The following is a 26,945-nucleotide window of genomic DNA, read 5'->3' as shown; positions in this document are numbered from 1 at the left end:
ATTTAACAATCAAATGCTTTTAGTAGAGGCAGCATGAGATAATGTCAAAGTCCCCAACCATTTTTGGTCCTCATATCTCTTGGCTTTCTGTAAAATGTTCTATTCAATATGAAAGGAAACAAATTCTAGAATTCATCATGCATATGCACATAAGAAATAGAATAAAGGGATGGAAGGAAGGAAGGGAGAAAGGGAAGGAGGGAGGGAGCAAAAGCATTTCTAAAACACTTACTATGTGACAAGCACTATGCTAAGTTCTGGAGGTACAAATAAAAGCAAACAAGACAGAACTTGCCTTCAAAGAGCTTATATTCTAATAGGAAAATGACATGTATAGAGGAATGGTATCCAGGGAAGAGTATTTTAAACAGGAAAGTCAAAGAGAATATTTATTAGGGCAGAGGTTCTTAATCTGGGATAGATTTCAAGAGGTCCATTAATGTGGATTAAAAAAAATACATCTTAACATAAAATTTGGCACTTCTTTTGATTACGAATAAAAAGAAAACTTTAAAAAATTATTCTGGGAAGAGGTCCATAGGTTTCACCAAATTCCTAAAGGGGTCCATGAGACAACAAACAAACAAATAAAAATAAAAAGTTCAGAATCCCTGGATTAGAGTAATAAGGAAATAGAAACCAAGAAATTAACTGATAGAATATCTCACACTAAGCAGCTATAAAAGAATAACTAGGTGGGAGGTAGTTCCTATTAGGAAAATAGAAGAATCACCCATGAAGAAAGACTTGGCTTCACAAATTTCTCCCCTCCCCCAGAGAGAAAAAGAGGATTTCTCTAGTCACAGTTGGATGAAGATGAGGGTCTCCCCATGCTGAGCTACAGTTTAACAGATGAAACTGCTTCCCAGGACTTTGGGATCAGGAATTTAGCATTGGGGAAACATTTAGAGAAGTTCATTCTTTTTGATGAGAGCTTTTTCCTCTAGCCTCCTGGGTTTTGTTATATATCTTTATAATATGGCTTAATGGAGAGTTACAATTTGATTGGTTGAAGAAGTAATCAACCTTTATAATCCCTGAGGATGCACAGAAAGGTATTTAAAAAGTTCTGTCATTTTTATGATGAAATAAAATAAAACCTATCCAACTTCATACTCAAAAGCTTCTAATAGACGCCCCTTATCATTTTCTATGGGCATTAAAAATCTAAAGCCTTTTCAATTTTTGAAATTTATCATGTTTCTCATTCCCTGGATTCTAGTCCTTTTCCTTGACCCTTCTGCCATTTAGATAAACAGGTACCCCCACCTGCCAGCCCATCATCAAGGTAGATGTTTTATGCTACTTGCCAAGGGGCAATAAAGGGTCTTGTGAAAAGGAAGGAAGGCTATTGCAAGGCAGAATCTGCTGACCACGTGGCTTGTTTGAGCTAAGTTCCCTGGTGGATGGCTTGGCTTTCTGTTTTAATTATTAAACTGTTGAAGAATTCTATGGTTGCCTTATTTTATAAACTCACAAATGTTCTGCAGTATTGCTTTACTAGAAACCAGTCTTCTCAGAAAAGATGCACATATAATGCTGTATATACTCTAGGTTATGCATAATTCTATAGTAATTGGTAAATACTATTGAATATAGGTGTTGAACCTAAGGCAAGCACAACAAAATGAATATCAGAAGAGAAACCTTGAACTTAGTGCACAAAATCCCAGGAGGGCAGGAAACTCACTGACCTCCCTGGCCAGAGATCTTGAAATACCATGAGACTGATAATGGTGAGGCTGCCATTGGGGTAGGAAACAGGAACAGGGATAGGCCAGGGAGGAGCTCATCTTAGGAGCAGCTGCCAGAGAGTGTCACTTTTACCATCTGGTAATTTCCTGTTTTAACTAATTATTTTTTGACCAACATTCATTTGTTTCTATTGGAAGAAGTAAAAGTTCTATAATCATCCTCTAAATACTCTGAGGCAAAGTCCCAGTTGCCTCACACTGGTTACAGTTTTGTTCTTTAGCTGCTTTGAGTCCAAAAAAGTAAACAACTTTAAAAATGCTATTTCATGTTTCTGTTTTTGGTTTTGAAATCATGCAGTGAATGAGGGGCAGAATACCATAGCAGAAAGAGTGCTGGACTCAAGTCAGGAAGATCTGCCTCTGACGCTAGCTGTGTGACTTTGCAAAAGTTACAAACTCTGAGGCTCAGACAACTCTGTAAGACAGCTCTACTAAATTATAGTAGGGTTACAATGTGTGCTGGTGTTCCACCGACAAAATCACAGATCCCTGATATATTGACTTAACCCTATGAAGTTATGACAAAGTCTCGAAGATGGTCCAGGAATAGGAATCACACAACTTCCATGTTTCAAAGGGTCTCAATGGCTATCTGGTCTAACCCATACCCAAAAAGGATTTCTCAGGTATAATATACCTGGAAAGGGTCTGCTTAAATTCCTCCAATGAGGCCCATTCCATTTTTGGACAGTTCTGATTGTAAATCTTTTAAACAATAAAGCCTTGAAGCTAAATTTACCTCTTTGGAATTTTTATATATTGATCCTGTGTCTCTCCTCTGGAGCTGAATAGTTGTCCAATTCCTCTTCCAAATGACAATTTTTCAAATACTTGAAGACAACTCTCAGTACACCAAATTTCACCCCACCTCTACTCCTCAAGCTGAGTTTTCTCTTTTGCAGGCTTCAACCAATTCCCTCATGACATAGACACTTTCACAGAATTTTAGACTTTAATTGACCTCCAAAGTCCTTCAATCTGATCAGTACCAGCAAAGGACACTCTCTATAACATCATCAACAAGTCATCATCCCACCTTTGCTTAAAGACCTCCAGTAAGTGAAACCAATTGTCTCCTGAGCCAAGCAATTCCATACTTGAATAGTTCTAATTGTAATTTTAAATGTAAGGACATTTTCTTTTCTTTATAACAAACCAAAGCTTGACTCTCTGAAACTCCTGCTCTTTGGTCCTGTCCATCTGACCTTCAGGAAGTTATGACAGAAGATCCACATGATTCAGTGCACAGAGTGCCAGGACTAGAGTCATGAAGACTCATCTTTCTGAGTCCAAATCTGACCTTAGCTGCTTACTAGCTGTGTACCCCTGCACAAGTTACTTAACTCTGTTTGCCTCAGTTTCCTCATCTGTAAAGTGAGCTGGAGAAGGAAATGACTAACTATTCCAGTATCTGTGCCAAGAAAACTCCAAATAGGGTCACGAAGAGTCAGACATGACTGAAACAACTGAACAACAACATAGCATTTCGAGGAGTTTTGCATAGGTAATCTCAACAACCCTGTGAGGTAAGTACTATTATGATCCCCATTTCACAGATGAGGAAACTGGGAGTAAGAAAAGCTAAATAACTTGTCCAGGGTCATACATCTAGTAAGCAGCTGAGGCAGGATTTGAACTCATGTCTACCTGACTAAATGTTGTTCTTTTCCATTGTTCCACCAAGCTGTCTGGCTAGATGAACTAATGCAAATCGTTTAACCTCTAAGTGCACCAGGAAACTGCAAGCCTATAAATTACAGAGAAGGTGTTATTCTACTTGTGCAGAACATATCCAGAGAGTTTCCTCATAGTGACTTCCCTACACCAATGAAATCGCAGGTGCAGGTCCCATCTGCTAAATGCACTTGCCTATTTTTTAGGAGGATAGGATATGATATCACAGTCAATTCATATCAAGCTGTCAGTCCTCTAAAACTTCTAGGTCTTTTTTCATATTAACTACTGCCTGGCCATGTATCCTATATCCAGTATTTATGCAATTAATATTTTGAACCAAGTTTGGGACCTGATAATAATCCTTATTACATTTCCACTTTCTCCAGTAAGTCATATTCTGATACCTCCTTCTGGAATGGAGATAAAACTGGGTTCTTAAAGGCTTTTTCAACAACGTTCAAGAACCAGCCAGTTCCACCAAGCTGGAGTGGTTTGAAAAATGGATATTTTTATTGTGATTCAGTGAGAACTTGCTATCAGAAAGACACAAATCCAAGTCCTCCCTTAGAAACTTATTAACAAGTTACTTAATTCCTCTCATCCTCAGTTTCCTTATCTTTAAAATAGGGATAATAATAGCAACTAGCTTGCAGGTCTATTATGAGAATTAAATAAGACAACATAAGTAGTGTTTTGCAAACTTTAAAGTGCTATATAAACACTGGCTGCTGTCATCATTGTTGTCATCATCATCATCATCATCATCATCAGAGCAGTCGAGCCAAGTTTAGAAAGGCTCATCAACTCATCATCAGAGGGTTGGTTACTAAGTGATGATTCTTTTTCCAGGCAAGGCAAATAAGGACATCATCTACTAAGGCATATAAGGGCTACAATCTGTGTCAGTGGAGAGGAGGTGTCCAGGATTGTGAAATCATGGTTCCTGGTAGTACTGAAGTAAATTAATTTCATCTTATCAGATTTGATCCATTGTTCTAGCCTCCTGAGATATATTTAGATTCCAGTGGTATCACCCAATGTCTCTGCTATGTCTCCTAGCTTTGTGACTCAGCTATACCACCATTCTCATTCTCCTGGAGACTGTCCTGAAATAACACAAAACATGAAGTCCCCACCCTCTAAAAGCCAAAATTTTAATTGATGGTGAAGGTACTTCTTGTAACAAATAACATGTCTCATCCATGTCATGTAGTCCAATCAGTTAGTGAGGAAAGAGTGGAGAGGCAGTGTGGCATAGAGGATAAAGAGCCAACCTTGGAATCAAGAAGACCCAGGTTCAAGTCTTGCCTCTGATACATGGTGTCTGTGTGACCCTGGGCAAGTTATTCAACCTCTAATTGTACCAGTCAACTATCCAAGACTACAAGTTTCACAGAAAATATAAATCTGCATTGGTAAAGGGTTTCCTTACCAGGAATTCCCTGTACTAATGAAATCATAAGTCTGATTGGAGAGGATAGGGAGAAGATATAACAATTATAGAAGCAAAGAATTTTATAGCTATATTAAATTTTATCTAGTCCAACCTTCTTCTCAACACAGGAGCAACCCTAAAAAATGATGACCCAAGTATAGTTTGACTACCCCCCAGTAACAGGGATAGTACTACTTCCTTAGGCTATGTTCTATTTCTGGCCAGCTCCAGTTGTTAGTAAATTTGATCTGCTATTGAGATGAAATATGCCTCTCAGTAACTTTCTCATTAATCCTATTTCTTGCCTCTGGAACAACACAGAGTAAGTCTAATCTCTTTTTTTTTTTACATTACAGCCTATCAGATATTTGAAGAGAGTTATCATTTAGATCTTCTCTTGCTTAAACATTCCCAGTTCCTTTAACTGTTTCTTGTGAAGAGTCAGTTTCAGATTCCTCATCCTTGGCTGTCCCCAGTGCCTGGAAAATACTCCCTGCTCACCTCTACCTCTTAGAATTCCTTACTTCCTTAAAGATTCAGTTCAAGTATCAACTTCTACATGAAGACTGTTCTAATCTCCTAGCTATGACTGCCCTTTCCAAACAACCTTGTGTTCACTTTGTATATATTAATAACAACTAGCATTTACATAGTACTTTAAGACCTGAAAAGTGCTTTACAAATATTCCATTTTGTCCTCACAACAACCTTGGGAACCCTGGGAGGTGGGGTATTATTACCTCATTTTGTAGAAGAGGGAACTGTGGCAGACAGAGGTAAACACAACAGGGTCACCTAGCTAGAAAGGATCTAAAATCAGATTTGAACTCAGGTCTTTCTGACTCCAGGTCCAGTGCTCTCTCCACTCTATCTACTTCTCCCATATATGTATATGTCTAAATATGTCTGTATGTCTAGATTGTCTATACACACACACACACACACACATATATGTCTACATTGTCTCCCTGATGGAATGCAAGCTTGTTGAAAGCAAGGATTATTTCATTTTTGTCTTTGTATGTCCCCACTTTGCACAGTACCTGGCATATATTAGGCACTTAATGAATACTTTGTTAATTGCTTGATCTTGCTCTCTCTTTTCTGGATCTCTCATTAGTTTGTCAATACACCTCTTTAAATGGTAGCACCCATGATATTCTAAATGTGGCTGAACAAGACTGAGGGCACTAGTAGTGCTCTTCTATGTGATTTAGACACTATACTTGTGGTAATGCAGCCTAAAAGGTTGAAAGAACTATATATATATATATATATATATATATATATGTATATTTAGTCACTGAATCATACTACTGGATCATATTAAGCTTTTGATCAACCAAAACCCCCAAATTGTTTACATGTGAACTTCTGTTCCTAAGTGAACTCTCCTCTGTCCTGTACTTGTCTAATTAACTTAAATAGAGGGAATTACACTTATTTCTGTTGGATTTCATCTTGTTGGTTGGAGCCCATCCTTCCAGCCTATTGAGATCATTTTGAATCTTGATTCTGGCATCCCAATGTATTAGCTAGCCTGCCAAGTTCCATCACTGGCAAATTTCATAAGCTTATTTTCTGTTTATCCGCATCATTGATAAAAATTTTGAGCAGGACAGGGTCAAAGACAAAGCTCAGAAGTACTTCATTAGAGATATCTTTTCTAGGTGAGAATACATCACGAACAAATCTTCAAATATATTCACTTAACTAGTTGGTTACAAACATATCTAATTGTATTACCATAATATCATTGTACTATCTTATCTACAACAAAATCACAGGAGAATCTCCCCAATGCTTTAGTAAAATTGGGATACACTAGTTTTATAATACAAGCCTCATCTCCCATTGTAGTAACCTTATTTGATAATAAAAGAATCAGGAGCTTCCATTAAAGCAAAAATTTGCTTAGTCCTTTGTGATCTTAAATTCTTGTCCTTTAAGAGCTAATTCTAGAATGGACTGTTCTTAATGAACCATGTCTGCTGATGGAGGGAAATAAATTAAATATCATACATGGTAAGTATTATTATGTGCCAGGCACTGTGTTGGGTTTTGGGTATACAATGACAAAACAAGTCTCCTGCCCTCAAAGAGCTTAAATACTATTGGAGCATAAAACACAGCTAAGTACATATTAAAGACAAAGTACATATTAAGTAAAAATAGCTGAAGCTGAGACAACAAAATACCCTCCATACAGGGATTTTTTGGGTTTTCTTTGTGTTCATCCTGGACATCTCTTCTGCTTGCCTTCTCTTTAGCCTCCATTCCTGTGAATCTTCTGGCTGCTGATTATACATAGACCATTTAAACTCTCATTGCTGCTTCTTCAAGTCCCAAATGCTCTTTGAAAGAGAGGATTATTAATTTTTTTTTGTATTTGAATCTCTAGTGCCTAGCATATAGTCGGTGTCTAATAAATGCTTATGGATCAATTTGTTGCTTACTGGTCACATGGATTTTTCCTCCTATCCCATTGCTCTGCCTTCTAGTACATGGGTCCTCTTGGTTTCTACTTGATTGCCTGTCCTCTAACCCCTTTACTGTTCTGATACCCATACATTCCTGTGTTTTTGGCTTTCTGTTTCCTTGATTATCATTTATCCTTTTGATTGCTTCCACCCTGGTGTGACAACCATATTCTTTTTTTTTTAGGTATTTGTGAACAGCTGTTCCAAAATTTTGCTGGGATCAATGTGAGTCTCTGTGTTTTTCATTTCCCAAATCCATCTTTTGTCCTTTTTGGAAAAGCAAAACTATTTGCTTGTTCCAAGCTTCCTAATTCTTTTCCCATTCTCTGGATTTCCTTCTATAGTACCCACCCTAGGCTCTGAGATCATATATGCAATGTCATTCATGGGATCCTAGATTTAGGACTGGAAATGACCTTAGTTAGACCTGTTCTGGATAAAACTCTGCTCCTTTAATCATCAGCCCATCTTGACTTAGAGTTCCAGTCTCACCACTGTCCATCCTTACTAGTTCCACTCTTACCCATTCCGATCTCATTTTCTAAATGTTCCTTTCCTATCCTCTGTTATTTTCTTCAGCTTTGTTTATCCTTCTTCTCAATCCTGCCTCCCCCACCCTCTAAGTCAGGACACTCTAAGTCAGGAACTATTTGTCCTGGGTACTTCCGCAAAGGTTTAGAGAGCAAGAAGGGTATTCACAGGCTGTTTGCATTTCAGTGCAGTTCAGTCTAGGTGCCTGTGTCAGGAATCACATTTCCACAGACTCAAAAGCAACTTTCATCTTTTCATCCAAATGCATCCTTGGTCTCACTGTCTGGGGGACCATTTGGCCATTAGCTTAGGAGAGATATCAGAGAGTTCACTTTCGGACTCAGATGCTAGGTTAAGAGGGTTTTAAAGAACTGAAACAGATTACTACATATCTTGTGGAATCTCCACCTTTCTTGATGGGGATCTTTAAAAATAGAAGAGACACCTGTTTCCCAGGGGCAAGGAAGGGAGCTAAGCTTGCCTCCAGGAGGGGAAGAATAGATTAGACGACCTCCAGAGGTCCTTTCCAGATTCTATGAAAGGAAATAATTCCTTCCCTACTGATGTATGAGTCTATGAACCTTTTCCAAGAGCAAAGAAATAAATTTGTCAGACAGTAAAGTTCTGGCAAACTACTCTCATTCCCCAAAGTTCCTTCATGCAGCAACTATGAAGGCATAATTTCTCTCTCTCTCTCTCTCTCTCTCTCTCTCTCTCTCTCTCTCTCTCTCTCTCTCTCACTCACACACACACACACACACACACACACACACACGCGTGCGCGCACACGTATTTCTCCTTCCCAATATATCACCCCAGCCTATGAATTAATTAATCCATTTTATGTCTTTGTCTTTGGTTTTCCTTAACATTCCATTTTACCTTCCAGTTAAACACATGAAACTAAAGTCTCATTTTAAATCTCAACCAAGACAATGACCATACACATTGGGATAATGCTGATTCTTAAGAATTCATGGCAAGTCTGTCCCTTATCCCTGTACCCCCCTTCCCATAATTATCCATCTACCAGTCTATTGACCCACATAAGTGTCACATCTGGTCTCTGTTTCTGTATCTTAAACCTCTACCTATTTATCTTTCCATCACTGAAGGTTGGACCTGTCTCTCTGTCTGATCTCTCTTACCGATCTCTCCCTGCCTTTCGTCTATCACATTCTCTGTCAGGGGAATGCCAGGCAGGTTATTTTATACTCCCATTTCTCAAAGACTTGTATTGTATTAAAAAAAATGTTTTAAGTGCCTCTGGGTGTTTTGTTCCTCATTACTTCATAAAAGTGACATTAATAGCCATGGCAGAGCAGTGCTGAGTGCAATTATGGATGATGTTTCAGGTATGAAAGCTGTTTTGAGCCTGCTAATGTTTCCTAATTACAGGCCTTTGGGTAGAGAGAGAAAAAGATAAAGGGTGGGTAGGAGGGTGAGGGTGGAGCACACTGACTCATCTCAGTGGTTTACCTGGAAGGGGAGGGGAGGAAGGGAGGTCAATGGCTTAGGAGCAGCAAGTCACATTCCTCTCATTTTCAGTCAGTGATGCCAATTCAAGGGAACTGACTTGGGAAATGGATATCAACCAACTGGGACCAACTGGGATTGTACAGTGGGGTGAAACTGTGTTCCATTATAGACTCAGCTTAAAGGAGAAAGTATTTCCTTTAAGCTGAAGGAACCTTCCTGGCACTTGCACTTTCTAAAGAGTGTGTAGACTCTGGAGTTAGGAATTACAAAGACGCCTGAATGTAAGTTCAAAAACAAAGCTATCAGTACATCTTATCAACCTGAGAAACATCACCAGCTGCTTTCTGTACATAGTAGTCACTTGAATGGGAAAAGAGAGTAAGGGTAGAGTAATGAAGCTGTAAATATTACTGTAAAATTTCATTAGAATTCTTCATTTGTCCAAAGCCTTTTTTCCTCCCTCTTTGGTCTGGTCTAATCTTTTTAATCAATCAACAAGCATTCATTAGGTGCTTATTAAATGTCAGGCAATCTGTATTAATTTGAATCCTGGGATAAAATGAATGAATGAAGGAAGGAACGGAGAAAGAAAGGAAAGAAGGAGCCATTATGCATAGTAAAAACATGCTATTGTCAACTCCTGATTATCATCCTAATAGAGGGGAACAATGGCTTGAATAATCTAAAACAGCAGATAATCAAAAATAACTCATACTTTGTTTGGATTTATAAATAATAAAGTATATATCCCTTCCAAAATATGATTTCTTTTAAAAGAAATATTTATTTATTTTTATCATTTGTTTTTAAAATTTTGAGCTATGAATTTTCTTTCTCCCTCCCAGCCCACCTCCACACATTGCAAAGGCAAGCAATATGATATCAATTGTATATATAAAATCATGCAAAACATATTTTGATATTATCCATGTTGCAAAAAAAAAAGCAAGTGCAAAAAGAGAAAGTTTAAAAAATTACGTTTCAATCTGCATTCAGATTCCATTAGTTTTTTCTCTGGAGGGGAATAGCATTTTTCATTACAAGCCCTTTGGAATTGTTTTGGATCATTGTATTGATCAGAGTAGCTGTCATACACAGTTGATCATTATGCAATATTGCTGTTATCGCGTAAAATGTTCTCTTGGTTCTGCTCACTTCACTTTACGTGAGTCGATATAAGTTTTCTCAGGTTTTTCTGAAAGCATCCTGCCTGTGATTTCTTAAAGCACAATAGTATTCTATTATAATCATATACTACAACTCATTCAGTCTTTCCCCAATTGATGAGAATCACCTCAATTTCCAATTCTTTGCCACCATAAAAGAGCTATTTAATTTTTTTTACATATAGATACTTTTCCTTTTTCTTTTCTCTCTTTGGGATACAGACCTAGTAGTGCTATTACTATGTCAAAAAGTACACACAGTTTTATAGCCCTTTGATTATAGTTTCAAATTGCTCTCCAGAATGGTTGGATAAATTCACAACTCCAATAACACTATATTAGTGTCCCAATTTTTAACACCCCCCCAACATTTGTCATTCTCCTTTTCTATCATATTAGTTAATCTGATAGGTGTGAGGTGGTACCTCAGAGTTGTTTTAATTTGCATTTCTCTAATCAGTAGTGATTTAAAGCATTTTGATAGCTTTAATTTCTTCTTCTGACAACTGCCTTTTCATATCTTTTGACTATTTATCAATTGGGGGATGACTTGTATTCTTATAAATTTGACTCAGTTCTCTATATATTTGAGAAATGAGACCTTTATCAGAAAAACTTTGGGCCAAAAAAAACTCCTTTTTTCCCAGTTTCCTGCTTTCCTTCTAATCTTGACTGCATTAGTTTTGTTTATACATTTTTTTCAAATTTAATGTAATTAAAGTTATACATTTTACATCCCACAATTCTCTCTATCTCTTATTTGATCCTAAATTCTTCCCTTATCTATAGGTCTGAAAGGTAAAATGTTTATGTTCCCCTAATTTGCTTGTAATATTAACCTTTTTGTTTATATTATGTACCAATTTTGACATTATTTTGGCATGGAGGGAGATGTTGATCTATGCCTAGTTTCTACCAAACTGCTTTACAATTTCTCCAACAATTTTTTGCCAAAAAGCTTTGGATCTTTGGACTTATCAAACATTAGATTACTATGGTCATTTACTACTCTGTATTGTGGCAGCTAGGTGACTCAGTGGATAGATGAGTGCCAGGCCTGAAGTCAGGAAGACTCATCTTCCTGAGCTCAAATCTGGCCTCAGACAACTTACTAGCTGTGTGATCCTGGGCAAGTCAGTTCAACCAGTTTGCTTCAGTTTCCTCACCTGTAAAATGAACTGGAGAAGGAAATGGCAAACTGCTCCAATATCTTTGCTAAGAAAACCCCAAATGGGGTCATGAAAAGTCTGATTGAAATTGTGTACCTGATCTATTCCATTGATCCATCACTCTATTTCTAGCAAGTAGCAGGTTATTTTCATAATTATAGCTTTATAATATGGCCTGAAATCTGGAACTGCTAAGTCATCTTCCTTAACATTTTTTTATTGATTCCCTTGATATTCTCAACATTTTGTTCTTCCAGATAAATTTATTTTTACTTTTTTTTTCTAGCTCTATAAAATATTTTTGGTGGTTTGATTGGTATGGCACTGAATAAGTAAATTAGCTTTGGTAAAATTATCATTTTTTATTATATTGGCTCAGCCTACCCATGAGCAATTAATATTTCTCTAATTGTTTAGATCTGTCTTTATTTGTGCAAAATCTTGTTTGTAAGTGTGTTCATATAATCCCTAGGTTTGTCTTGGCAGGTAGATTTCCCTGTATTTTATATTGTCTGTAGTTATTTTAAATGGAATTTCTCTTTCTAGCTCATCCTGCTGGGTTTTATTGGTAGTAAATAGAAATGCTGATGATTTATGTGAGTTTATTTTGTATTCTGCAAATTTGCTGAAGTTGTTAATTTCTTTAACTAACTTTTTAGTTGATTCTTTAGGGTTTGCTAAGTATGCCATCATATCTTCTGCAAAAAAATCATAATTTTGTTTCCCCATTGCCTAGTCTAATTCCTTCAGTTTCTTTTTCCTGTCTTATTGCTATAGATAGTATTTCTAGAACAATACTGATAATGGTGGTGTTAATGGACATCTTTGCACCACCCCTGATCTTTTTGGAAAGGTTTCTAGCTTATCCTCATTACAGATAATGCTTGCTGATAGATAGTACTTTTCATTTTAAGGAAATCTCCATTTATTCTTATGCTTTCTAGTATTTTTAATAAGAATGAATATTGTACTTTGTCAAAAGCTTTTTCTGCATCTATTGAGATAATCATCTGATTTTTGTTATTGTTATTGATCTGATCAATTATGCTGATAGTTTTCCTAATATTGAACCAGCCCTGCATTTCTGGTATAAATCCTATCTGGTCATAGTGTATGGCCATTGTGATATATTGCTGTAATCTCTTTGCAGATATTTTATTTTAAATTTTTGCATCAACATTCATTAGGGAAACTATTCTATAGTTTTCTTTTTCTATTTTTGTTCTGTTTAGGTACAAAAACCATATTTGTGTCATGAAAGGAATTTGAACTCCTTTGCCTATTTTTCCAAATAGTTTATATAATGTTGGAATTAATTGTTCTTTAAATATTTGGTAGAATTAACTTGTTAACCCCCTTTGGCCCTGGAGAATTTTTTTCCTTAGGGAGCTCGTTGATGGCTTGTTCAATTTCTTTTTCTAAAATAGGGTTATTTAAGTATTCTATTTCCTCTTTCATTAATTTCACCATTTATATTTTTGTAAACATTCATCCATTTCACTTAGATCGTCAGATTTATTGACATATAATTGGGTAAAATAGCTCCTGATAATTGCTTTAATTTCATTTTCATTGGTGGTGTATTCACCCTTTCATTTAATGCTTGTAATTTGGTTTTCTTCTTTCTTTTTTAAAATCAAATTAATCACTGGTTTATTTTATTGTGGATTTTTTTTCCCATAAAACCAGTTTTATTTTTTAGTTCAATTTATTTTTTACTTTCAGTTTCATTAATCACTCCTTTGATTTTCAGTATTTCCAATTTGGTGTTTAATTGGGGCTTTTTTTAAATTGCATGCCAAATTTCATTTATCTACTTTTTCTCTAGTTTATTGATGTAAGCATTTAGAGATATAAATTTTCTTTAAGTACTTCTTTGATTACATCCCATAAATTTTGGTATGTTGTAACATTGTTGTCCCTCTTTCTAATGAAATTATTGATTGTTTCTGTAATTTATTCTTTGACCCATTTATTCTTTAGAATTAGATTATTTAGTTTCCAATTAATTTTTAATCTATCTTTCCATAGCCCTCTATCAAATGTAATGTTTATTACCTTATGGTTTGAAAAGAACATATTTAATATTTCTGCTTTTCTGCATTTGTTGTGAGATTTTAATGCCCTTAGACACAGTCAATTTTTGTGAAGGACCCATGTACAGCTGAGACAAAAGTATACTTCTTTCTATTACCATTCAGTTTTCTCCAGAGGTGTATAATATCTAATTTTTTCTAAACTTCAACTCATTTTAAAAATTTCTTTCTTATTTATTTTATGATTAGATTTATCTAGTTCTGAGAAGGGAAAGTTGAAGTCTCCCACTAGTGTAGTTTTGCTACCTCTTCCCTCCTATAACTCATTTAACTTTTCCCTTAAGACTTTGGATACTATATCATTTGGTGCATATATATTTAGTATTGATATTACTTCATTGTCTTTGGTACCTTTTAGCAAAATGTAGCTTCTCCTGTGTGACTATGGGCAAGCCACTTAACCCCATTGCCTAGCCAAAATAAAAATATAGTTTCCCTGCTTATCTCTTTTAATTAGACCTATTTTTGCTTTTGGTTGTTTGAGATCATTATTGCTACTCCAGTCTTTTTTTTCTTTTTAACCTCTACTAAAGCATAATTCTAATAATAATCTCTAATAGAGATTGTGCTCTAGCCCCTTATTTTCACTCTATGTTTCTCTCTGTTTCAAGTATGTTTCTTGTAAGCAACATATTATTGGATTCCAGCTTTTAATCCATTCTGCAATCCACTTCTATTTCATGGGTGAGTTCATTGCATTCACATTAACAGTTATGATCACTAATTATATATTTCCCCCCATCTTATTTTCCCCTGCTTAACCTTCTCTCTCTCTTTATCTTAAAAAGAGAGTTCCTCCTTAAAAAATCTGTTTTACTTCTGACCACTGCCTTCCTTAATCCACCCTCTCTTCTATCAGAACCTTCCCTTCTCTTATCTCCTTTACTTCCTACTTCCCTGTCAGTTAAGATAGATTTCTATATCCAATTGAATGTGTAAATTGTCAGCCAACTCCAATGTGAATGAGGTTCAGTCATTGCCTGCTAACCGCTCCCCCATTTCCCCTGCACTGTAAAAACTCTTCCTTGTGACCCTATGTCACCCTATGTGAGAAAATTTTTCCTGTTCTTCCTCTCCCTACCCCCTTTTCAAAGTGCATCCCTCTTTCCCATCCTTTAGGTTGTTTTTTAGATCATCCCATCAAAGTCAATTCACACAGGTGCCCTCTGTTTGTGTATACTCCTTCTAACTGCCATAATAATGAAAAGGTTCCTAGAAATTACAGGTATCAACTTCCTATATGGGAATAAAAATATAACCTTATGGAGTACCTTATGATTTCTCTTTCGTGTTTACCTTTTTATGTTTCTCTTGAGTCTTGTGTTTGAATGTCAAATTTTCTATTCAGCTTTGATCTTTTCTTCAGGAACAGTCCTCTCTTTCATGAATGTCCATTTTTCCCTGAAGGATTATATTTGGTTTTGCTGGATAGGTGATTCTTAGTTGTAATCCTAGCTCCTTTATCCTCTGGAATATCATATTCCAAGTCCTCTGCTCCATTATTGTGGAAGCTACTAAATCTTATGTGATCCTGACTGTGGCTCCGGGATATTTGAGTTTTTCTTTGTAATTGTTTGTAATATTTTCTCTCTGACCTGAGAGCTCTAGAATTTGGCTATGATATTTCTGGGAGTTTTCATTTTGGCATCTCTTTCAGTAGGTGATCTGTGGATTCTTTCAATGTCTATTTTACCCTCTGGTTCTAGCATATCAGAGCACTTTTTTTAAACAATTTCTTGAAAGATGAAATTTAGGCTCTTTTTTTGATAATGGCTTTCAGGTAGTCCAATAATTCTTAAGTTATCTCTCCTTGATTTATCTTGCAGGCCAGTTGTTTTTCTGATGAGCTATTTCACATTTTCTTCTTTTTCCATTCTTTTGACTTTGTTTTATTTTTCTTGATGTCTCACAGAGTCATTAGCTTCCACTTACCCAAATCTAATTTTTAAGGAAGTATTTTCTTCAGTGAGCTTTTGTAACTCTTTTTCCATTTAGCCAATTTTGTTTTTTAAGGAGTTGTTCTCTTCAGTGAATTTTTGTGCTGCTTTTACCATTTAGCCAATTCTAATTTTTCAGGTGTTACTTTTTTTTCAGTATTTTTGTGTCTTTTTTTAACCAAACTATTGACTCTCTTTTCATAATTTTTTTTTTAATGAGGCAATTGGGGTTAAGTGACTTGCCCAGAGTCACACAGCTAGTGAGTGTTATGTGTCCGAGGCCAGATTTGAACTCAGGTCCTCCTGACTCTAGGGCCAGTGCTCTATCTACTGTGCCACCTAGCTGCCCCAATAATTTTCTTGTATTACACTCACTTCTTTTCCCAATTTTTTTCTCTACTTCTCTTATTTGATTCTTAAAATCCTTTTTGAAATCTTTGAAGAATTCTTGTTGAGCTTGTATCCAATTTGCATTTTTGAGGCATTGCTCATAGCAGTTTTTAAATCATTGTGATCTTCTGAGTTTATATCTTGTTCTTCCTTGTCACTGCAGCAGTTTTTATGGTCAGGTTCTTATTTTGTTATTCGTTCTGTAAGTTTTTAGTGCTTCCAAGTTGGTATGATCCAAAGAGAGGTGAATGATCACTACTCTGATTTTTACCTAGGAAGGGACCTTGCTCCACTGCAGTTATAAGTGCTAGTGCTCCTCTTGACCTTGTAAACACAATTAGGTCCCCTACTGTCCTGAAGCCACAAGTGCTAGTGCTCCTTTCTGCCTTGGAACTGAGACTTGGGACCCTACACCCTTATGGGTGAACACAAGCATTCTTTTTTGCCGTGGAACTGTGACCAGGCCTCTACTGCCCTGTGGCTGCAAGCACTAGTGTTCCTCTTTGCCAAGAAACTGCAACTAAGAACTGTATAAAGGCAATGCAACAGGGTCCTGCACCCCGTATTAGCAAAGAGTCTCCCATAATCTCTTTCATATCAATTGTCTGACTCCCTTACTGTTTCTATCTTGAAAGTTCTCAAAGCTGCTGGTACTGCAATTGCAGCCACATCCAAGTCCTATTGCTGGTGCTGCTACCACATGTGCTGTGTTCTGGGCTGGCCACCTCCCTTATATCACAGACCTCTTCTGTCAACATCTTAAGTCATGTTAGACTGGAAAAATGTCTCACCCTAACTTTTTGTTGGTTCTGCCACTCCAGAATTGGAACTTATTGATTAGGGGCATGACATGGTCAGACCTGCACTTTAGGAAAATTATTTTGGTAGCTATATGGAGAATGGACTGAAGCTGGCACACCAGTTAGGAGGTTATTGTAATAGTACAAGTCATGGTGATTAGATCTGGAGTGGTACCTGAATGAATGGAGATAAGAAGATGAATTCATAAGATGTCATAGGAATAGAAACAACAAGATTTGGCAGTGGTTGACACTAAGGCCAAGAAATAAAAACATTTATCATTTCATTATCTACATGTAAATTGCTTATAGTCAATTTTAAACAATCCATATTCAAGTATGTCCAGCAGACCTCTAGGTCACCTATTCCTATTGACCTCCTTTTATGCACTCAGAAAACAAATATATTTCAACATTATAAGGAAAACATATTTAGGAGTGGGGCAGAGCCAAGATGGCAGGCATTTGTATGAGTGTATTTATTAAGACACTATCATGTATTGGATACTTTGCCAGACATTGGAGATACAAAGAGGTATAATATACAGTGCCTGTCCTCAGGGTGGGGTAGGAAGATGGCTTAAAATCTAGTTGGAGAGATAATATATAGGATGAAAAAGATGAGCAACAATTCTACATAGCACATGCTAGCTGACTAATGAGAATTACAGATTCTAAATACTAAAAAAAATTCAGTCATAATTTTCAAGGAAAGGGTGGAGCAGGAAATAATAGAATCATATATTTAGAGCAGGAAAGGCCCTTTGAGGCTATCTAATCCAAACAACTCATTTTAAAAAGTTTTAATTTTAAAAATAACAACAAAAAATAGAGAAAACATTTACACAAAGTAGAACAGAAAAAAGATTACATATGAAACTGTGAATCTCTTTTAAATAAAAATTATTTTTCCCCAAAGTATAGAATATATTCTTTAAGTTACTTTCAAAGCTGTCCTGCTTCTTTGAGTTTCCTCTGAACCTCTTTCTGTTGTCTTTTGTGCATTTTAAACCTTTTTGTCAGCACTATGGTTAGCTCTCTTCTCTCCTATCCCAAATACAAAGAAAAAAAGATAAAATCATTGGCAAAAAATTATACAAACTATATAAAAGAATATGAAACATATAAGAATAATAGTAGTCAAGCAAAATAAATACATACATTGTGAACATATTGCCATGTCCACAAATGTATTTCTCATGCTGCACCTTGGTTGCATCATTTCTGTGTGAGGAGGTAGGACAGCATAAATCATTAGCCCACTGGAGTTGTGGTTGGTCATGTATTATTTAAAGCTCTTAAGTCTTTCAAATAAACCCCCTCATTTTAAATATGGGTAACCTGAGACCCAGAGAGATGAAGGGGTTTGATCAAGATCACACAAATAGAGGTGAGATTAGAACCCAGCTCTTTTAACTTTATATTCTTTTCATTACGGATTTATCTCAGAATGGACCAGTTTCTGAACATAAGCTACAATACAAACACTCTTGTCCATCCAATTCAATTCAATTTATTCATTCAATATTTATTAACTACAAACTGTTAAAGCACTGTGCTGTGTGCTGAGAATATAATAAAGAAAAACAGCACGGTCTTCATATTCAAGGAATTTACAATCTATTTAGTGAGGAAGACATAGACCCAAATAGCAATGATACAAGGTAAAGTGATACATGTGCATTGGAAAGGTCAAACAGAGGAAAGAGAAAATGAGGAGGGAATGATCACCCCTTGTTGGGGCCAAGTGGATGGAGGTGAAGCAGTTAAATTTTATTGGAGAGGTAGAATGGAAGTGAAGTCATTGAGGAAGGGCAGGCTGAGATGAGCGAATGACTGAGGGAATCATAGCATTTTAAAGCTGGAAGGTATCTTGGAGGTCACCTAGTTCTAATCCCTCCATTTACTGATGACAAAACTGGGGCCTAGGGAGGTTAAGTGACCTACTTTCACAGCCACAATTTTAATTTTGCTTCACTAGAAATGAAGTTAGTTCAGCACCACTTTCCCAACAGATAGTGCATATTTATGAATAAATGTAAATGACTATGATATACCATTGGCCAGGCATACATTGTCATTTAGTGACCCAGGTTGAATCATTACCCTTGCATACATTTTAATTATTATTGAAAATAATAAAATTATATAACTGTTGAAAATAATAAAAATCATGAACATGTTCCACCATTGCTATCCCTCTCTTCTACCTCAAATAAAATGGGAGTGGGAGAAACCATGCAATTCTTGGGAAAAATCATAATATAAAATATATAATTAATAAACACATTTGTTGGAAAATGTCCAATCATTGTATGCAAGGTGATGAATTATAATGATGATGGTGGTAATGATGCTTTACTTTCCCAAATTGAACCAGTGAAAGGTACAGCTATTGCCAATACCTGTTCTGGAAATGACTAACAAAACCTAGAAGATGCTGACTGGCCCATCTATATAGTAACAGAGTTAAGAAACCAGGTGGGTCAGGCAAAATAATGATCTCTACATTCATTTCCAAATCTAAGTCCTGTGATTCTATAAGAAGACTAAATGAGAACCCAGATGTAAAAGATTGGATTCTGATATAAGCCTCTCTCTTATTAGAGGTAATGGTGGGAAATTAGAGGTCAATGACAAAGCAAGATTTCTCTGACTTGTTTTTTTAAATCTGAATCAAAATGCAATCAGAAATAAAACTTCTTAAAAACATGGCAGTCTACATCCATGCTTTGCCTTGTCATCAGAGATAAGAGGCAGCACAGGGTAGTAGAAAGCGCAATAATTCTAGAGTCAGAAGATGCAAGATTCAAATCTCAACTTTGTCAATTACCTTCTGTATGAACTTAGAAAAGTTATTTAATTTCTCTGTGAAATGAGAGGGTTCAACTGAATGGCCTATCAGGTTCATTCCAGCTCCAATCATCTACTTGGCTAGAAAAAAATAAAGCAGGCCAGTCATGTGAGGACACTGAGGGATGACTGATGAACTGACCACATACTACACTAGTATCTACCTAATACCTAGAGAAAACCCCACCCCCCAACACTGGTCAGACCTCTTGTGAAGGACTAGTAGGAAGGCAGGAACAAGAGCCAGGTTATAGTCTACATTGTTCTGGGTTTTTTTTTTTTTGAGGGGGATAACATAGGGTTGGCTTTTGGGGTTCTTTTCTTGAGGCAATCAGGGTTAAGTGACTTGCCCAGGGTCACACAGCTAGTAATTATCTGAGGCCGTATTTGAACTCAGATCTTCCTGACTCCAGGTCCAATGCTCTATCCACTGCACCACTTAGCTGCCCCCTTTGCTCTGAATTGTTGGAAGTGATATTTATTACAAAGAGATCGCAGCTCCATGTAAGTATGGAAGTTTCCATCCAGGCAAGACTTGATTCATAAAGATGATTTTCCATCACATTCTTAAAGATTCCCAAGGAAGAGTTGGTAAAAAAAAATGTCTATGCTCAGAAAACAAAGGTATAACTAGACAGATCAAGAGATCCACAGCTCAAATACCACTTTCTGCCACTAGTCTATCCTAGTTCCCTGAGTTGCCAGTCCCTTCATCTCCGAGATTACCTTCCATCTACTCTTTGAAATATATATATATATATGTATATATATACACACACACACACACACACACATATATACATACACACATATATATGTATGTATGTATGTGTATATGTTTATGTATATATGCATATATATGTGTGTGTATACACACACACACATATATATGTTTGCATATTGTCTCCCCCTATTAGAATGTGAACTCCTTGAGGGCAGGGACCATGTCTTTTACTGTTCTTATTAAAAGTCTGTCTCATAATTAGTGTTTAATTGCTTGTTGCCCCACTGACTGCACCAGATATACTAAGTGGTGGAAAGTAGAGAGCAGCCCTAAGGATGATTACACTGATTTCTTAATGCAATGATTCATTCTCACTTCTCCTGGAGGCCAGGAATCACATCTCATGATTCCTTTTCTATTTACCCCAAGTACCTAGAACAGAATTTTCCACATAATAAGTGTTTTAATAAAAGGTGTTGGTTGACAGAAGGTTTGGCCATTTGTATTCAGGCTTTGTGCAGGTATTGATGGGTACAGGAAACAAGAAGTGAGGAGTGTCTCTACTTTTCCCAAGTAATTTGGATCTATAATTGGTGGTAAAAAGATGAGTATGAAGCATAATAGTGTTTTTGGGGTAAAGAGAAAGAGTTCACTGTGACTCTTCTGAGAAAGAAGACACCTATGCAAAGTTGGCATTGTGTTGATTTTTGAACTAGAAGTGGAAGGAGAGAAAAACTTCTTCTTTGATGTATAGCAGGCCAATTTGGACTTTTTTTTTCCTTCTCTCTCTAAGGATAATCAGAGGGACATGAAAATCAAGATGATTGGGGAGTTTAATGAGCATATTTGTTATGCATAAAAAAGATTTCACCAAGAAAGAAAATTAAATAGAAATTATGTCAACATTTCAAGATAGTCTCCTTATGAAACCTGGAGCAATCTTTACATTAGCAAAACAATAGGAAATTCTTATAAAGACAGTATAGTGTAGGAAAAAGTACCCTGGATTAGGAGTAAGGAGATCTGGATTCTAATTCCAGCTCTAACTAAGTGTGCAGGCTTGGATAAGTCATTTTTTCTCTTTGAATCTCATTCACCTCTTATGTGAAAATGAGGATGTTAGACCAGGTCATCTTTAACATATCTTTTGATTAAAAACCAAACTACAAGGGGTAGAGACAAGATGGTAGAGTAAAAGCAGTAACTTGCTTGAGCTCTCCCCTAAACCCTTCCAGATACCTGTAAAAAATGGCTCTAAATAAATTCTAAAGAAACAGAACCCACAAAAAGACAGAGTGAAACAAATTTCCAGTCCAAGACAACCTAGATGGTTGATTGTAAAGGTCTATTGTGCCAGGTGGGGAGAGGAACACAGTTCAGCTTGGACACGAAGGCAAAACAGGCCTCAGTGAAGCTGAGCAGGCCTCGGGAGGACTGAATAGTGGGCAGCTGTGGCAGTTTCCAGACTTCTCAACCCACTAATGCCAAAGAGAACTTAAAAGGTCAGTAGGAAAAGTCTATGACTGCTGTGAGAGAGAAGCTCAGTCCCAGCCAAAGTCCCTGGTACAGTCCTGTGTAGCGGCTGCTTCCTGAGCTTCTGGCCCACTGACTGAAGGGGAATTAAGTGGCTGATCAGTGAAAGATTGCAGAGATCTCTTTGCTGGTGTGGAGGCAGGATTCTCTTACTTTGCCTGTGCTTGGATTTGGGTCATATTTCTGGGTGGTTGTCCTGGGGTGAAGAGGAGCACTGGCATGGTGGAGCTTGTAGTGGTGGTGGAGAGGGAATCCTCCTCACAGTACCAAGACAGGAAAGAGTGCTTGTGGTCACTCATAGACCAGAGCACAGGCCAGGAAAGGAGTAAACGACTCACCCTTGATCATACCACCTTGGAAGAACTGAAAATTTACAGGTCTCTAAAATTATCTCTGAAAACAGCTGTACACCCCTGAAGCTTGGGACAGTACATTCTCCACACTGGAAGCAGACCCCTACCTTAACAAAGAGTTCATAACTCAAGTAATTGGCTGGGATCATGAGCAAACTGCATAAAAAAGTCAGACCATAGAATCTTTCTTTGGTAAGAAAGAAGATCAAAACATACAAGCAGAAGAAGACAGCAAAGCCAAAGCTCCTACATCCAAAGCCTCCAAGAAAAATATGAATCAGTCCCAGGCCTTGGAAGAACTCGAAAAGGATTTTGAAAAGCAAGTAAGGGAAGTAGAGGAAAAACTGGGAAGAGAAATGAGAGTGATGCAAGAAAATCATGAAAAACAAGTCAACAGCTTGCTAAAGGAGACCCAAAAAAACACTGAAGAAAATAACACCTTAAAAAATAGCCTAACCAGAATGGCAAAAGAGGTCCAAAAAGCCAATGAGGAGAAGAATGCCTTAAAAAGCAGAATTGGCCAAATGGAAAGGAAGTCCAAAAGGTCACTGAAGAAAATACTTTCTTAAAAATTAGAATGGAACAATTGGAAGCTAGTGACTTTATGAGAAATCAAGGCATTGTAAAACAAAACCAAACGAATGAAAAATTAGAAAACAATGTGAAATATCTCATTGGAAAAACAACTGACCTGGAAAATAGATCCAGGAGAGAGAATTTAAAAATTATTGGACTATCTGAAAGCCATGATCAAAAAAAGAGCCTAGACATCATCTTTCAAGAAATGATCAAGGAAAACTGCCCTGATATTTTAGAAGCAGAGGGCAAAATAGAAATTGAAAGAATCCACCGATCTCCTCCTGAAAGAGATCCCCAAAAGAAAAGTCCTACTAATATTGTGGCCAAATTCCAGAGTTCCCAAGTCAAGGAGAAAATATTACAAGCAGCCAGAAAGAAACAAATCAAGTATTGTGGAAACACAATCAGGATAACACGAGATTTAGCAGCTTCTACATTAAGGGACCAGAGGGCTTGGAATATAATATTCTGGAGGTCAAAGGAGATAGGATTACAACCAAGAATCACCTACCCAGGAAAATTGAGTATAATCCTTCAGGGGAAAAAATTGGCATTCAGTGAAATAGAGGACTTTCAAGTGTTCTTGCTGAAAAGACCAGAGCTGAATAGAAAATTTGACTTTCAAATACAAGACTCAAGTGAAACATGGAAGAGGTAAACAGGAAAGAGAAATCATAAGAGACTTATTAAGGTTGAACTGTTTACATTCCTGCACGGAAAGATGATATTTGTAACTCATGAGACCTTTGTCAGTATTAGGGTAGTTGGAGGAAAAAAATTCTGTGTATGTATATAGATAGATAGATAGATAGATAGATAGATAGATAGATAGATAGATAGATAGATAGATAGAGGGCACAGGGTGAGTTGAAGATGAAGGGGTGATATCTGGAGAATAAAATTAAGAGGTGAGAGAGAATTGTACTGGAAGAAGCAGAAAGGGAGAGATAGAATGGGGTAAATTAGTTCATCTAAAACAGACAAAAAAAAAGCTTTTACAGTAGAGGGGAAGTGGGGGAATGTGAGAGGGAATGAGGGAATCTTATTTTGATTGGGTTTGGCTTAAGGAGGGAATATCAGACACATTCAATTGGGTATGGAAATCTATCTTACCCTACAGGAAAAGAGGGAGGAAGGGGATAAAAGAACAGGGGGATGATAGAAGATTGGGGGAGGGGGTAATCAGAAGCAAACACTTCTAAGGAGGGACAGGGTCAAAAGAGAGAATAGAATAAATGGGGGGTTGGGATAGGATGAAGGGAAATATAGTTAGTTTTTCACAACATGACCACTATGGAAGTGTTTTGCATGACTACACATGTATAACCAGTATCGAGTTGCTTGCCTTCTCAATGAGGGTGGGTGGAGGGAGGAAAGGAGAAAATTTGGAACCCAAAGTTTTAAAAACACATGTTTAAAATTGTTTTCAGGGGCAGCTAGGTGGTGCAGTGGATGGATCACCAGCTCTTAAATCAGGAGGTCCTGAGTTCAAATCCAGCCTCAGACCAAACACTTAACACTTAATAGCTGTGTGACCCCGGGCAAGTCACTTAACCCCAATTGCCTAAAAAAAAAAATTGTTTTCAAATGCAACTGTGAAATAAGATATACCAGCAATGGGGTATAGAAATCTATCTTGCCCTACAGGAAAATTGAAGAGGAAGGAGATAATGGGCGGGAGATAGAAGGAAGGACAGATTAGGGCAAGGGGTATTCAGAATGCATGCCATCTTGGGGTGGGGGGAGGGATAAGATGGGGAGAAAATTTGGAACTCAAAATCTTGTGGAAGCAAATGTTGAAAACTAAAAATAAATAAATTAATATAATCTGGTAAGATTATTAAACATAGGAGCTAAATAACAAGAAACTGCATAAATTATAGCTCAGAGTGCTTTCATTTGCTTTGACATGATGTCTTAGTAAGCATGGGAGAATGTCCAAAGAGGGCCCACTCGAAACTTAAAGAACACACAACATCCCAACCAAAAGGTTCTCTCTTTCACTCTCTTAGAAAGTACATTTTAAACACATGCTGGTGCTTACATAGAAAGGCAGTATTGCATAATGAATAGGGAACTAGCCTGGAAGCCAAGAAGACCCGCCTCTGACATGTGCTGGCTATTCAGCCCTGGTCAAGTCACTCACCTTTTCAGTGCTCTGGACAACTCTCTAAAACTGTAAACTGGAGAGAAGGTAGAAGATAGGTTGCATTCAAAAAGGGAATTTCCTCACCTGAGAGTTTCCTATACCAAGGAAATCACAAGTTCAGTACCTATAGGGACTTGTATAGTGGAATCTATGGCATAATTAACACACCTAGGTTTGTTTTGCAATTCTTTTTAATTTATAAAAGTAGGAAATGTAAGGAGAGATATGACTCCAGGAATGAGAATGCCAGGGAATGACAGTTTGGGTAACCTCAATGTCCCACTGGATGATACAAAGAGTGACAGATAGAAAACACATCTTTGGAAATAAATAAAACCCCCATTTACTATAGATAAAGCCAAATGATGATGGATGAAGCATCTATCCTGGGGACGCTTGAGATTTGACTTTATATATTTATGTGTTTCTATTACATATGTTTCTATTTATATTCATTTTCAATGACTCTCTTCATTAGGTGGCAAATTCTCTGAAGAGAAAATGTCTTCTTGCTCTGTAACCACACGCAGTGCTTGGCAACTCAGTGCTCTGCACATAACTATTACTTAGTTTAGGTTGGTTTACTGACTGTCTGACTATCCTTTCTATTTCATATGACTCATCTCAGGTCCTAGACTGATGCTCTGGTTCCACCTTTCATCATGGGTAAAGCACTGATTAACTCTGTATGGGAACTAGTTACAACTAACTCCTTATTAAGTGTAAAGACACTATGCTAGGTCCTGGGAATACAAAAACAAAAATGAGATTATTCATCATCATCATCACCACCACTATAAAATTTCTTGCCTTTGACCAGAGGAATACTGAATGTATGTACAATTAAGTACATAAAAGTATATCGAAAGTAAACTTGAAATAAGTCAAGGAGGGAAAAAGTACTAGCCATTGGGGAAGGGATAGGAAAGCCCTCCTGTATAAAGGCACTATTGGAAAAGTGCCTTGAAGACAACTTCAGATTCTAAGAGTTACAATTGAGGAGGAAGTACCTTCCTAACACTGGGGACTCTCTACAAAAGCACAGAGGTGTGAGAAGTCTTGTTAAAATGTTACCTCTCTCATGGTATCGTGAATGACTAACCAAAGTGGATGAGAGCCTTAAAGAGGTTGCTGTAGTTTAGTCATTCAGTCATGTCGACTCTACATAACCCCATGGACTTGTGTCCATGGGGTTTTCTTGGCAAAGATACTGGAGTGGTTTGTCATTTCCTTCTCCAGTATCTCTCCATTTTACAGATGAAGAAGTAAGGCAAATAGGGGTTAAGTGACTTGCCTAGGGTCACACAGCTAGTATCTGAAGCCAGATTTGAGATCCGATCTTCCTGACTCCAAGCACTATCCAGTGCACTATCCACTGCATCACCTAGCTGCCCCTTCTTAAAGTGTTAGAGAAATGTAAAATATGGCCATTATTACCGGCAGCATCATGTGTTCCCAGCTATTATTGGCCAGTTATTTTTCTGACTGTCCACATTATACTTTACTCACCCTGGAAAGTCAGTAGACACTTCCCTTTTACATTGACATAAGCATTCACTACCTCAAAATGTTCATTGGTTCCACAGACAATATGACATTAGGTAAGACAATTTGTTAAGGGTCAGTTATTTCCAACTGGTATTTCAAGCAATTGAGCAGTTGACAATACAGTGGAACTTCATGATGTGGTTGTGGACTTTGGTTATAATAAATACTTTATTTTATTGTGAAGCATCATTAGTCAGGGCAATCAATAATTCAACAAGTACCTATCAAGTACCTACAATGGCACTGTACTAGGTTCTGAGAATACAAATACAGAAAAGAAGTAATGCCTACT

The 26,945-nt window shown here is 37.0% G+C and overlaps 1 protein-coding gene across 3 annotated transcripts in view; it reads right to left on the bottom strand.

Annotated features, from left to right (window-relative positions):
• Nucleotides 1–26,945, bottom strand: part of EPHB1 (EPH receptor B1) — a 722,599-nt gene that overhangs the window by 458,538 nt on the left and 237,116 nt on the right. The window lies entirely within an intron of this gene.

This window comes from Vombatus ursinus, unplaced genomic scaffold, assembly GCF_900497805.2.
Source record: "Vombatus ursinus unplaced genomic scaffold, bare-nosed wombat genome assembly UNPS02014959.1, whole genome shotgun sequence".
Taxonomy (NCBI): domain Eukaryota; kingdom Metazoa; phylum Chordata; class Mammalia; order Diprotodontia; family Vombatidae; genus Vombatus; species Vombatus ursinus.
Note: the sequence above shows the minus strand (reverse complement) of the source record. Positions and strands in the feature narration are given on the sequence as shown.